The sequence below is a fragment of the Uranotaenia lowii genome, chromosome 1 (assembly GCF_029784155.1).
Source record: "Uranotaenia lowii strain MFRU-FL chromosome 1, ASM2978415v1, whole genome shotgun sequence".
NCBI classification, from domain to species: domain Eukaryota; kingdom Metazoa; phylum Arthropoda; class Insecta; order Diptera; family Culicidae; genus Uranotaenia; species Uranotaenia lowii.
Genome location: NC_073691.1, coordinates 187430709 through 187444411, shown reverse-complemented (window position 1 = coordinate 187444411; position 13703 = coordinate 187430709). Strand labels below are relative to the sequence as shown.

Below are 13703 nucleotides of genomic sequence, written 5' to 3'. Positions count from 1 at the left end.
TAGGTCGAGCTCATGGAAAGTAAAACTAACATACCTTTAACGATGTCAAAATGATCTAACTAATGAAAACTAAGTATGAGTAACAATGTTAATGAAGACACATAGCTTAGTCTAGCTTAGCTTATTTGACTACTCATGACGATTGCTCTTAATGACAAATTTAAGAATAATATAATATTTTTCGAATTTTTATTGATTTGTTTTGAAAAAAAAAGACATCTCGAACTCCACGATCGTTGGTGTGGTTCGGTAGAACAAGTTCCACGTCACCTATGGAGGCTACTCCGTGATTGACCGAGACCATCAATTTTGTCCAGAGGCCCAATGAATGGTGTTTGGGATTAGCAGCTCATTCACATTGCACAAAACTACTCTTCTACTACTCTCTTTGAACGTCAATAACGGCGCCGGCCACGTCCTAAGGAGTGTATCGAGAATTAACTATAAACATATTTGGGTTTTCTATTTACTAACGCCTCACCTGTATGTAGCATCTTGATCTGTCAAGAGTGAACCAGCGCTTTGTTTACGTTTGAAACATTCGTTTCTCCCAAAATGTCGCGAATTAAAAAAGAAGTTAAAATTCGTGTGTTGAACACTTGGATGCGAGAGAAGGGCATCTCGATGAATGAAGTAGCAAAACGTTTCCGCTTTCATCCGGCGAGCGAAAAAACCATCAACCACTAGTTCGGGGAACACTATACTTCGATGATTTGCCTGGAAGAGGCAGAAAACCAGGACCATCTGACCCAAATCTGGACTGTAAGGTAATCAACCTCATCAACGGCTGAACAAAAATCACGAGCCAAAACCAGAGCCCGGAAGCTGTATTTTGCAGAATCCAGATGCGTGCATTCTCATGGACGATTAAACTTATGTAAAAGAGGATTCCATTACACTTCCGGGAACACAATTCTACATTACAGCTATTGGGGAGGATGTGAGTGATCACGAGAAGTCGATTGAAGTGGAAAAATTTGGCCAGAAAGTACTTGTGTGGCAGGCAATCTGCTCCTGCGGATTGAAGTCAGCGAGTTTCTTTACAAAAGGAACAATAAAGGCCGATATCAACCAAAAGGAGTGTTTGCAGACAAGGTAGCTGCCACTATATAAGAAACATACGACTCCACCATTGTTCTGGCCGGATTTGGCGTCAGCCCACTACGCTAAATCCACTCTTAGATGGTTTGAGGATAACGATGTAGATTTCGTTGAGAAAGATATTAACCCACCAAATTGCCCCCAGTTTCGTCCCATAGAACGATATTGGGCTCGTCAAAAGAGTTTTCAAGAAGGATGGTAAGGCCAACAGAATCATGGCGGTTTTGAAGAAAAATTGGAATGCTACGGTCAAGAAGTGTGATCAATCAGCTGTATGACACCTAATGAAACACGTCAAGTCGAAAGTCCGAGAATATTATCAATAATTACTTTTTACTTGTATTTCTTTATAAACTGTAAGAATAAGCTTTTTAAAACACTTCCGAACTGTTTCTTTGTTTGAATCATCAATAAATTCAATACAATGAAAAAAAAATGTGTTTATAACTAATTTTCGATACACTCCTTAGAGCAAGTTCACTGGTGTTGTGAAAAAGTGGTAGAAATTTTGACATTTTGAAAATTTTACCATGCAAAAATGTTTTCAAGATCTTGCGGCGTTTTATGTAGAAATATTGCTATTTTTGCATCACAGCATGCGAAAATACAACACGTGGTGTAAAAAAAACTAGAAGTCCACAGATCTTGAAAATGTTTTTGCATGGGAAAATTTTCAAAATGTGCCGTAAGTGTCAAAATTTCTACCACTTTTTCCCAACACCAGTGAACTTGCTCTTTGGATGAACGATTTATTTTGTACTTTGGACCGAGACTCTTCATCCTAGCAGAATATTTTTGGTTGGAAGTAGGATAAAAGGAATTTATTAGGAAACACTTTTGACAAACGTTTTGATTATTTATTATCAATTCTGTTCTCATTCTGATGTTTACTCTAAATCTGAGATTGAAACAAGATATCTATTGGTATTACTGTTGTTCTGTAGAAGAAAATGCTTCTATGATAAAAACTTACTACCGTTTCCTTAAATTGGAGTTGTTTCCAAGGTTTTGTGTTTTTGATTATAAAACATCATCAAGCAAGTTAATTACAACTTCTGAAATATCAACAATGAAATCAAATCAAAATTTTTAGGAAGGAACTTCCGGGTTAGTCAAAACAATTCTACCATTGAACATAATTTTACAAAAACAATACTTAGCTCTGGATTTTCATAACACCTCCTAGAGTTTTGTGAGAACTTCCTTTATCTTCATCCTGCAAATTTCCTTCCGAAATGAATCTTCTATGGTTATTACCAGGAAACCTAGGATTTATCCTTTTTCATCAGCATTTTCATTGCCGTGCAGCCAAAGAAAACAATCCTCCTCCTTTCGGAGATGGACCAAATCAAATAAATGCGAATTTCTCACACTTCATTTCTGCATAAAAAACTGTTTTCAAATTTTTCATCGCCAAAAACACGTCTGTCACGTACAAGCACAGCCTACCGAGTCCAAAAATGTTGATTAAAACACATTATGAAAAATCACTATAATTCTCAGCAGATTGCTCCCTCGCGGTTTGAGAGATTATTTGTCAATAGTTTTATAGGAGATGATACCATCGAATAATTCATTAAGTCCTCGAATATTTAATTCCACTTGGGTCTACAAAGGCTCTACTACCTACAGTATTCTACTGTTGCTTTATACAACTTTCGGTTAAAGCTAGGAAGGTATGTATGTATGTATGTATGAAAACCCACCAGTGGCTGATAGGTCTTTCGACCCGAGGCGGTACGGGAAGTCTCAATCGCACATTCAAATATTGTTCATGCTTAACTCATCAACAATAATTGCAGCACTACCAAGGGGTCCGTTACCACTGGTTTGGGACAGGTTTGACTCATCTCACTCCCTTCCAACTGTTCGAAACAAATAAAGAATCATGGAAAGGTACCTGAATACCAGACCATTGATTCAAAATTTGCCGAGACACTCCGGCTGGCTTTATTCCACAATCCATTGTATATCAGTCTTCCGATCATTTGACGATCTGTCCAAGCCCCCCAATAATTCCCCTAAATAGAGTAAAGCTATTCTATTATATAATCAATCAATAAATACAACAATGTTCCATATATCACCTTGTTACCACCTGCAATTCCAATGTATGATTGTTATTTTCCCTGTTTTCAAAAGAAAAAACAACCCAATGCATATTATCACAATTCTTTTATCTTTTAAAATCATATTACGGAGTCGAAAAATGACGCATTCTGATTAACTTACCTACTGCATAAGATTTCAAAAGTAGCAAACTTATATGGTCGCAGCAAGCCTGCAGTATGGCAACACCTACATGTCATGAAAAAAAAACTTTCCAAAACCGGGATCGCTAGTAATTTACTTTTGCTTCAAATTTTGAATCTTTATCAATTCTTTCATCACTTTCATACAAAATGTGAAACATTTCACAAACATGCGCTTTTCGCAGATTTAAAGTCTGCTTCATTTAATATTGGAACACAAACAATTGCGTGTAGTTCAGTCATTTATTAACGAATTCATAATTTGTTTTTCATACAAATGTAGCATTTTCTTTACTCTTTCATAAAAAAAAATTAAAAAAATTATTCATTGCTGTTTCGAAGAAATTCTCGTACTTTTCCCGTAATACGGCACATTAGGCGGCGCACACCCTTTTCGTCCACCGTTTTGGCGATTTGATTCCACCAGTTCTTCATTTGAGTCATGTTCCTAACAAGTTTTCCCTTTGCCTTAAGCCTCCGCTTCGTGATTGCCCAGTATTTCTCTATCGGCCGGAACTGGGGGCAGTTTGGGGGGTTGAGGTCCTTCGGTATTACGCTGACCCCGTTCGTTGCATACCATTCCATAACCGTTTTGCTGTAATGGCAGCTTGCGAGGTCCGGCCAAAACATTACTGGACGGTCGTGGGCACGAATAAACGGCAGAATCCGTTTCTGTAGGCACCCTTTTTTGTAGACTTCAGATGTCATTGTCTTGTCACTGAGAAAGACTTTGGTTTTCTGTCCACAACTGCATATCCCCTGCCAAATCATGTACTTGCGGGCGAATTTATCCGCAAACACGAACTTAAATTTTGCAGGTACATCCTCCCGAGCCGTCGCCAAATAAAATTTTTGACCTGGGATTTGCCCAAAGTCCGCCTTCACGTAGGTCTCATCGTCCATCAGAATACATCCGTCGAACTTGGTCAGCACTTGGTCGTACAGCTTTCGAGCACGGATTCTGGCCACATTGTTCTGCTTCAGCGTCCGATTTGGCTGTTTGCTGGCTCGGAATGACCTTATTCCTTCCCGGAGACGAATTCGTCGCACCGTACTGTGAGCGGCCTGGAACTTATTGGCCAAATCGCGGTCTGAAAGATTGGGATTCCTCTTGACGGCCTTGATGACTTTCCCACGCAGTTTCCGGTCGACAGTTCCACTCCGACGCTTCGAATGCGGCTTCCGAGCCGTCGTCAATGTTTCCTTGTACTGCTTGATAACACGCCATACGGTATTTCTGGGCATTTTAAGCTGTTTAGCTAGCTTCGATGCCGACAACAATGGATTTTCAAGAAAACTGTGCACAATTTGATCTCTCCGTTCGGCTTCCATGGCGGTTGTTTACAAAATGCTATCGTTTGGTGTTATGACATAAATACATGGTGGAAGGTAATGAATTTCCCGACACGTGGGTGAAAAAAGTTTCCAAATCCGTCCACTAGGAGCGCCACAATGAGCAAAAGAATTTGTTCCAATATTAAATGAAGAAGACTTTAATTAAAACCGGAATTGGTAACAAAGATATTTCAAGGAACTAGCTTACCAATTTAGAAGCAGCAAAATCCGCATCAGCTAGCAAACACTCCAAGCACATGATACTCTTCAAACGGTTTGATACCGTTCTCTTCCAGACACGTTAATATTAAGAAAGTCAGGAACTCTAATTTCGCTGCAATCCTTCGAGCAGCCAGGGAAAAAGCCTTCTTCCTCTGCACACTAACTTTGTAAGATTTCCGCCAACAAACGTTCAAAAAAGTCGTAAAAAAATCACTTCACTCGTTTTTATTACAGCCATCAAGGTATAAAAAAAATCAAATTACACCGTTCAATCGTTTTAAAAACATGAAACAGTCTCATTAAAACCGATATTTTTTGTTTTTTCAATATTCTGGAGCTCTAAAAATTTGCTGCCATAAAAAAACACGTCAACCGATTCGACCCCAGCCTACTGATTGCACTTTCGGTTAAAGCTAGGAAGGTATTAATAAATTCTTTTTTTTTTTTTTTGTTTATTTTCGTACGTTCTATTCAATGCTTTTCTCAATATTTTTCTTAAAGAACAGGACAATTGGTTGTTTGAGAATACTTTGACAACGAAATTCACTAAATTCTTTTTTATTGTTTAGATTATAGTCGTTTCACCATCCTTGTGGCATTGAAAATCTTATCCGATACAACTGTGTTCGATATTTACTCTTGCACTCGAACTCACGGACATCCACTAAATACTATTCCTTATGTTTCTTGTGACTCTTCTCGGCTATTCGCATCAGTGCAGTTGATGTAGAGGCCCCGGTTTGTTCGACCAATCGTCTCAAATAACCAGTTTGACCATGCAGAAGCTCGTGAGGATGTCCAAATTCTACCACCTGGCCTGCATCCATCACCAGAACCCGATCGCTATCCATGACTGTGTGTAGTCGATGAGCAATAGTCAACACCGTACAGTCAAAAATTTCTGTCGAATTGTGTTCTGGATCAGTTTATCCGTTCTAAAAGAAATATCGAATAAAATTACACACTCTTTGGGGATTTTTAATGTTCAAACTTACTCAGGATCAACGTTGGCAGTTGCTTCATCTAGAACCAAGATTTTATTATTCCTGAGAATCGCTCTCGCCAGACAAACTAGTTGACGTTGTCCCATACTGAAGTTACTTCCACCATCGGACATTTTACACTCCAAACCACCTGCCAGCGATGAAACTTGTTCCTTCAGTTCGACCTGCTCCAAAGCGTTCCAAAGTTCTTCGTCGCTCTTTTCTTCAAACGGATCCAGGTTGCTGCGCAGAGTTCCGGAAAACAATATCGGATCCTGTGGTATGATCGATATCTTGCTCCTCAAATCCTTCAGCCCCAATGTCTTGGTGTCGATATCATCGATCTCGATTGATCCCTCGAAGGGAGCTAATCGAAACAGAGCTTGAATCAGTGAAGATTTTCCTGCTCCCGTTCTACCGACAACGCCAATCTTTTCCTTCGACTGTATCACGAAGCTCAGTTCCTTCAACACTCGATCACCATCTTCCGTGTATTTCAAGTCCACATTGTTGTACTTGATAACTCCATTCTCCGGCCAATTTCGCTGTGGCCTATACTTGGGAGCAGTTTCCATGGGAGGCTCAGCTGGAAGATTCGTATACTCATTTACTCGTTCCACGGATACCATTTGATTCTCGAGTTCAGCCGACTGTCGCATACTCCACTGGCACATTCCGATCAAACTTATTGTCTGAGTGATGGCTAACCCAACGCTTCCGCCAAAAGTGTCTTGATCCACAACTAAAAAGCTTAACGTTACAACAGCTATGTAAATCACACTGATGAAATCCAACCAAAGCGCAAAGGCACGTGTAGTTGTGATAAAAATATACCACGCGGCAGTGTTTATGTCTATATGCTGTGAAAACTCCCAACATAGAACTTTCTGAGCTTGGAAAGCTCGTATTGTCGACAATCCTTGCAATGTTGCATTTGCGTGTGAGAAAACTGGCGAACGATTCACCGACTCAATCCGTTTAACAGCTCGTGATGCGTTCAAATAAACCCGACGAATGAAGAACATTAGAACCGCAATTATCAGCGTTGGTAGAAGAAACCAATAGTTGACGATCGAAACCAGTGCTACCACTGAAATTATCTCGAGAAAAAACTGGATCAATGAAAAAGAAGAATTAAAATTTCATTAATTTATCAATTTAATAAACGGGATTTACCTTGAGACAATCGAGCAGCGCCATTGGTAGCGTAGAATCTATTGCTCCTATGTCTCGGGAAAACCGGTTTAAAATTCTCCCTGATGGATTGTTATTGAAGAAGGTCAATGCGGCGTAAGTCAACCCTCGGAACATCCGATCGTGCAATTTGATCGATATTTTCAAACACACGTAAAAGAACGAAAATGTCCGTTGTATAGTGAGATAGATAAACGCACCTATCAGTATGGAGTAAATGACAACATACTGCTGACGTTCTTCCTCATGATTCAACTCCGTCCGTGCTTGACGCAACACGTTAAAATTCAAGAGATCATCTATAGTTTGGTTTTTTTGTATGTTCGCTACGTTGTTGTTGTTGTGAGCGATCGATTCTTCCCAATTGACCCATTGGGCTAAGAAGAAATCTACACTGCTGACGGCCACTTGGGTTAATACTATGAGCGCCGAAATGAAAAAGACCCAAACGCAGCTGTTGATCGCCCCAATGTAAGTCTTGTACACCGAAAAACTGACCTGCCCTTTCTCTTGAGTTTCCTGTTCTTGTTCTTGCTTCTCATTGAACAGATCAACCTGTTCGTTTTTTGCAGTTTGCTTTTCAAACTCAATATCGAACTTATTCGCAGATGGCGATTCATTTGGAGTTAAAGCTAGAATAGAATCCAGTTTAGTTCTCTTGATTTCATGATAACTACCCTGTGCGTCTATAGTCCCGGTATTCATAAGAATTATGTGTTGCACGTCTTTCAAATACTGCAGTTGATGTGTTACCAGAACACATACCTTATCAGCTAAAAAGTCTCGTATGCACATTTCGTAAATGTGCTTTCCTACATGGGCGTCTACTGCCGATAATGGATCATCCAGTAGGTAGATATCGCTTTTCTTGTAAATGGCTCGTGCCAAATTCACTCTGGCTTTCTGGCCTCCACTAAGGCTTATACCACGCTCCCCAACGATAGTTTGGTCCCCATGTGGGAATAGCTGGAAGTCCCGTTCTAAGGCACACACTCGGACAACTTCTAAGTAACGTTGCTCATCATACTCTTCCACAAATAGGATATTATTTCTCACGCTACCCTCAAATAACCACGGCTCTCGGGCCGCGTAACTCAGATTTCCATTCTTCAGTAAAGATCCTTCATCGATAACCAGCTCTCCGAGTATCACGTTCAACAGTGTTGTTTTCCCCGATCCCACCGGACCAATCACTACACACAATCGACCCTGTTCAACTGTAGTACTCACATCGGCTATACCGACATTAGATTCGTCCTCACTTACCACCCATCTAGTTAGTTAAGTTAGTTAATGATCCCGCGCCGATCCTCCGGTGCATAGGGCCGTGGTAAAAGACCTCCACTGTTGACGATCCGGAGCCAGCGTCTTCACCTGGTCCCAGTCAAGATTCTCGTCGACAGTTCGGATTTCAGCGGTTAGGCTTCGCCGCCACGAATTTCTGGGTCTGCCTCTTCTTCGATGACCTTCTGGATTCCAATCTAGCGCCTCTCTGCAAATCTCGTTTTCATCTCTTCGCAGCGTGTGCCCAATCCATCTCCACTTACGTTCCCGAATCTCGATTTCTAGCGCCTTTTGATGACACCGGTGATGTAGTTCCTCATTCGAGATCCAGTTGCCAGGCCACCAAGCGCGGATGATATTCCGCAGGCAGCGGTTTACAAATACTTGCAGTTTTCGCGTCGTTACCGCATATGTGCACCAAGTTTCGCACCCGTACAGCAATACGGATTTGACGTTTGAGTTGGAGATTCGGATTTTTGTTCGTAGAGAGATCTGGCGTGACCGCCAGATGTTTCGGAGACTCGCAAACGCAAATCGGGCCTTTCTGATCCGTGTTTCGATGTCTTTTCTGGTACCACCATCAGGCGTAATCTGGCTACCAAGATATTGGAAGCACTCCACTTTCTCAACTTGTTGCCCAGCTACCATGAAACTGGAGGGATTTCCTGTGTTGATCTCCATCGACTTGGTCTTTCCGACATTGACTTTGAGACCTGCTGCCTTGGAACTTTCGGTGAGGTCGTCGAGTTTGCTCTGCATATCTGGTTGTGTTTGGGCGAGTAAAACAATATCGTCAGCCAGGTCAAGGTCGTTCAGTTGCTCCATTGTTAAAGGATTCCACGGCAATCCTCGGTTCGGTGCACAGTCGATCGATCCAGTCAGAATCTCATCCATTACGATGAGGAAAAGTAGCGGTGATAAGATACATCCTTGTCTCACTCCAGCAGTTACCGGGATTGGTTCGGACAAGACACCGTCGTGCAAGACCTTGCACGAAAATGCCTCATACTGTGCTTCGATGAGATGGACTAGTTTCTCTGGGACCCCTCGTCGCCTTAGAGCCGCCCAGATGTTTTCATGGTTAAGTCGGTCGAATGCTTTTTCGAAATCAACGAACACCAGCAGAAGAGAGTCCTGGAATTCGTTGATTTGTTCCAGTATGATTCGTAGCGTTGTGATGTGGTCCACACATGATCGTCGAGATCGGAATCCAGCTTGTTGCCGTCGGAGTGTACCACCCATCTAGCCGTCACTCTATTCATCACTATTCCCTTCTTTTCACTATTCTCATTGACTATCCTTTTTGCAACTAGCATTTGCTCAGTATCATTCACCACGGCACCATTGCTCTTTTCCTTCTTTCCCTCGTCCTTCGCTGCCTCAACTGTTGATTTTGAGATTTCAGAATCCCTAAGTAGGGGAAAGGTTTCCTAAATGGGCCTATCGGGTTAAATGACCCTACGGCTGTTTGATGAAATGGCTGACTAGACAGCTTACCTGACCACTGCATTTTGAGGGTGATACGCTTAGAACATAAGGCAAGAAAGAATTTTATGAATTCACAAACTCAAAAAAATTTAAAAAATCATACAAGATTTTGATAAATTTTGATGTAATATTTCGACTTTTAAAAATTATACGTAAAGAAGCTTAAAACAAAAACTAGGATGGTTTTTGTTTCTTACTCAAATGAACTTAAGAAATTAAACATATTTCAGCTTTTGTGGAGGTTTTATAATGATTATATAGTGAAATAATAGAGCGTTTTTGTATGCCCCCATCATGTTTGTAAAATGCCTCAATCCTTAAATAACAGGTTAAATAGAATAAATAAATGATTTTTATCATTGAACCTTCAAATCTAAGCTCTGAATAACATCTTAAGAGAGAATTGAAGATCTAAAAACAGATTTGATTAAGTTTTTTCTAATGGATCAACTGCCTCCATAGTATGGCAACCCTAACTTTTGTTTTATTCCATAAAATTATAATATACATAGATTTGTATTAAACTTCAGCTTTGTCGTACGGAAATTATTACTTTCTAGCAGTTTCGATGAAATTATTCGGAAATATTGCCCAAAAAACAGAAATTTTGTTCAAAACATAAATATGCGCATTTAGCCCGCACGGTTTGAGGTTCGGCATTTTAGACAACACTTACAATAAAATCGTTTTCTCGGAAACAGAAGAAAATTTTAATATAAAAATTACTCCATTGTATAGAAAACAGATGCCTGCACACGTGTATCTAGTTTTTGTACACATATTCGATGTGGTATTTGATTAAATCAGTGTTCTGCTTAATAGGCGCATATAGCCCGTTCCTCCCCTAGCTCTTTCCCTTCCTGAATTATCAAAAATTCCTGAATCCTCTTCACGGAGATGAAACCCTCCGTACAGAAGGTGATGGCCATCGGCCAAAAGTGCACCATCGATTCGTTCAAGATCGCAAAGAAGCTGCTCACGATGAAGACTTTTCGGGCGGTTATTAATTCCCCAAAGAGAGTATACGATAACAAGCTTAAAAACAGTGATACTCTTGAAACAACCGAGAACGAAATGAACGTGGCTCGAACGTAGGCTCCCCCTCAGGGGCGGTCCTAGAGTTGGCTCTTGGGGGGGGTGATTTTTTCAATTTTCAAAAATCAGTCAATAAGAAGGATCGTAAATATCCGGCGAAAAAACGATTATTTTGTGAAACAGAGTGGAAGAGGGGAGGGGGGGGGGGGTGAGTTTTCAGTTGCAAACAAGACTTGTATTTTGTAGGCTTGTTTCTTGTAGGTTTGTAATTTGAAATATTTGAAATTGAAGAAAAATAGTGAAAACTTTAGACAAATTTCCTCAATATACTTATTTGGTTATCCTTTTATAAAACAATCTGTGAATATAAGATGTTCACTGCGAAAAACTGTTGATAAAAAGATTGTTTTCGTAATTTTTACATTTGGTAGTTTAAAAATTATAACTTTAAGAATTCTTTTACGAATTTTTCGATATAAATATCATTTCACAAATGAAAATAAAACACACATTTTCGTAGAAGAAAATGTAAAAAAAATCTTCAAGTTATCCACAATATTTTTACTGGGAATCTTCATATCAGAGTGAGACCATGATCAAAATTTTACTGATTCTCAATTTGCAACAATTTAAAAATAATTATTTGAGAAAAGTGTTTGTCAATAATTGCTATGAATTAAAAACTGAATATTTAATTATTTTTCTGAAGTATTTTGCTGAATCTTTGTTCGAAAGTATCGGATTATTTTTAATTCTTGTTCAAATTCTTTAATTTTTAAACATGAATTTAATTCTAAAATAAGATCATCAATTCTTTTGGAGCTTCATTTTTATTTGTTTTTTCTTGAATTTCAAGCTCTCATACTAAATTTTTAATTTTGTTGAAACTGAATCCAAAGAAAAAGTAGCTAATTTGCAACGAATTACACATGAAAAATGTGAAAAGCCGTATTTTTTCTTCATGCTCTCAATAGTTTCAAATTTTTTTTCATAATGTTTAAATTCAATAAAAATTAATTTCTGAAAGTTACTATTTCAGTATTTCAGTGAAAAGTCATAATCAATGGCAATTAAAATAACAAAACTTTCAAATTCAGAGTGGATTTTTAAACTTAAGTTATTAAGCTGGATTTCTAATCAAAATTTTAATTGTTTTTATGTATATGAGCTAAAAACAGTATAGGCGATATAATTGGTGTGAATGCTGAAATCCTTGTTGGCTGTTGGTCATAAATTAGAAAAATGTTTTCCGAATGTTCAACTTGAGCGATTGCCTTGTTTCCGAGAAAATAGTCGAGGATGACGGAATAGTTTTCTCTCACCTGGGAAAAATTTAAATATAGCTAAGTTTTTGGAGCCTATGATTTGAGATTTTATCCATCACCTCTAGTTTCAGAAGTAGTACATATATCCAGTATTTTTAGAAAATTTTATAGAGATCATCAATGATGTACCGAATAGTGTGAACGGCCGAATATTGGCCCTTTTCAGGTATTCGGTGGAACGAATATTCTTAAAATAAATAGCATGAACATGAAAAATCGTAAATAAGATTAAAATATTTTCAAAAGTACCGTCTGCATAATCGAATACCATGGTGAGTGATATTTTAAAAGTGATGATAGAATTGATAAAAATAACTTTCATAGAATTTCATAGAAAACAAACAATGCGTGAACAACTGCACTCACATACACGCGCAGGTAACGCGAGCCTTTAACAACTTTGGAGCAAAAGTACTAATCAAAGCATGTGAAAAGCATAACTGATATCAATTTTCAACCAATAATCAAAGTTTCACATTGTTAATGTAATTTTTATTACCATAAAATCCCCATAATTGAAATTTATTTTTGAATTTTAATAATAATTTGGTCTCGAACAACTACATCGTAACCATTTTTTACTTGATTAACCTAATTTTGAAAGTTTTAAATTAATGGATGGAAGTTTTTATAAAAACTATTGATCATTATTAAAATTGTTTAATTGTGATAACGGCTCAAAATGTATGCGGCCCTTCGCGCCGAAAGGGTATAAGTGCATAAAAGCTTATGAAAGACGTAAAATATCACAATAAATTGAAAGAAAATAAATTATTAATTAAAAAAAAAGAAAAGAAACTAATTTAGAGAAAACACATTTTTAATTTGATGTGTTTGGCCATTTTCTATATATTTATCTATAATTTGTATAAAAAACGTAAAAGTATGTTAGTTAAAATTTTAAAAATAAATAATTCAAAATCGATCATTTTTGCTACGTCGAGGCAAATACAATCAAAGCACATTTTTTTCAAAAACGTCCCAAAATAAGAAATTATTTTTTTCGAAAACATTCTGAAATTTAAATGTATCTTTTAAATTAAAATTGTCTAGACAGTCTTGATATCTTCAATTCAGAAAAAAATATGGGCTTTTGAGAATCTCAAATTGAGATGCATTCTGTAAAAATCGGAAATGTAGTATTAGATGTAGGCAACAAAAATCGAATCTGTGCCCAGGTGGACATCTGGGGGAGGGGGGGGGGGTGCCAAATGTCCACACTTATGTACGTTGAGGAAGAAGGGGGTAAAAATCTCATTTTTCTGTCCACGTGGTATCTGAACGCCCCAAAGGCAATTTAACACTTAAATGCTCAAGTCTTTTTATTTCTAAAAAGGATCTAGATATGTTGATCCATCAAACATGGAGCCAAACCGATGTGCAATAACTCGTAAAATAATAAAGTTGTGATCGAAACATGTTCGCAGTTATTTAGTAACATATCGACTATTTGGTGGACATTATCAAAAAATGATCAAACTATA

The 13703-nt window shown here is 38.3% G+C and overlaps 1 pseudogene; it reads right to left on the bottom strand.

Moving 5' to 3' along the window:
• Positions 1-5524: 5524 nt before the first annotated feature.
• Positions 5525-13703, bottom strand: part of LOC129738224 (ATP-binding cassette sub-family C member 4-like) — a 14101-nt pseudogene continuing 5922 nt past the window's right edge.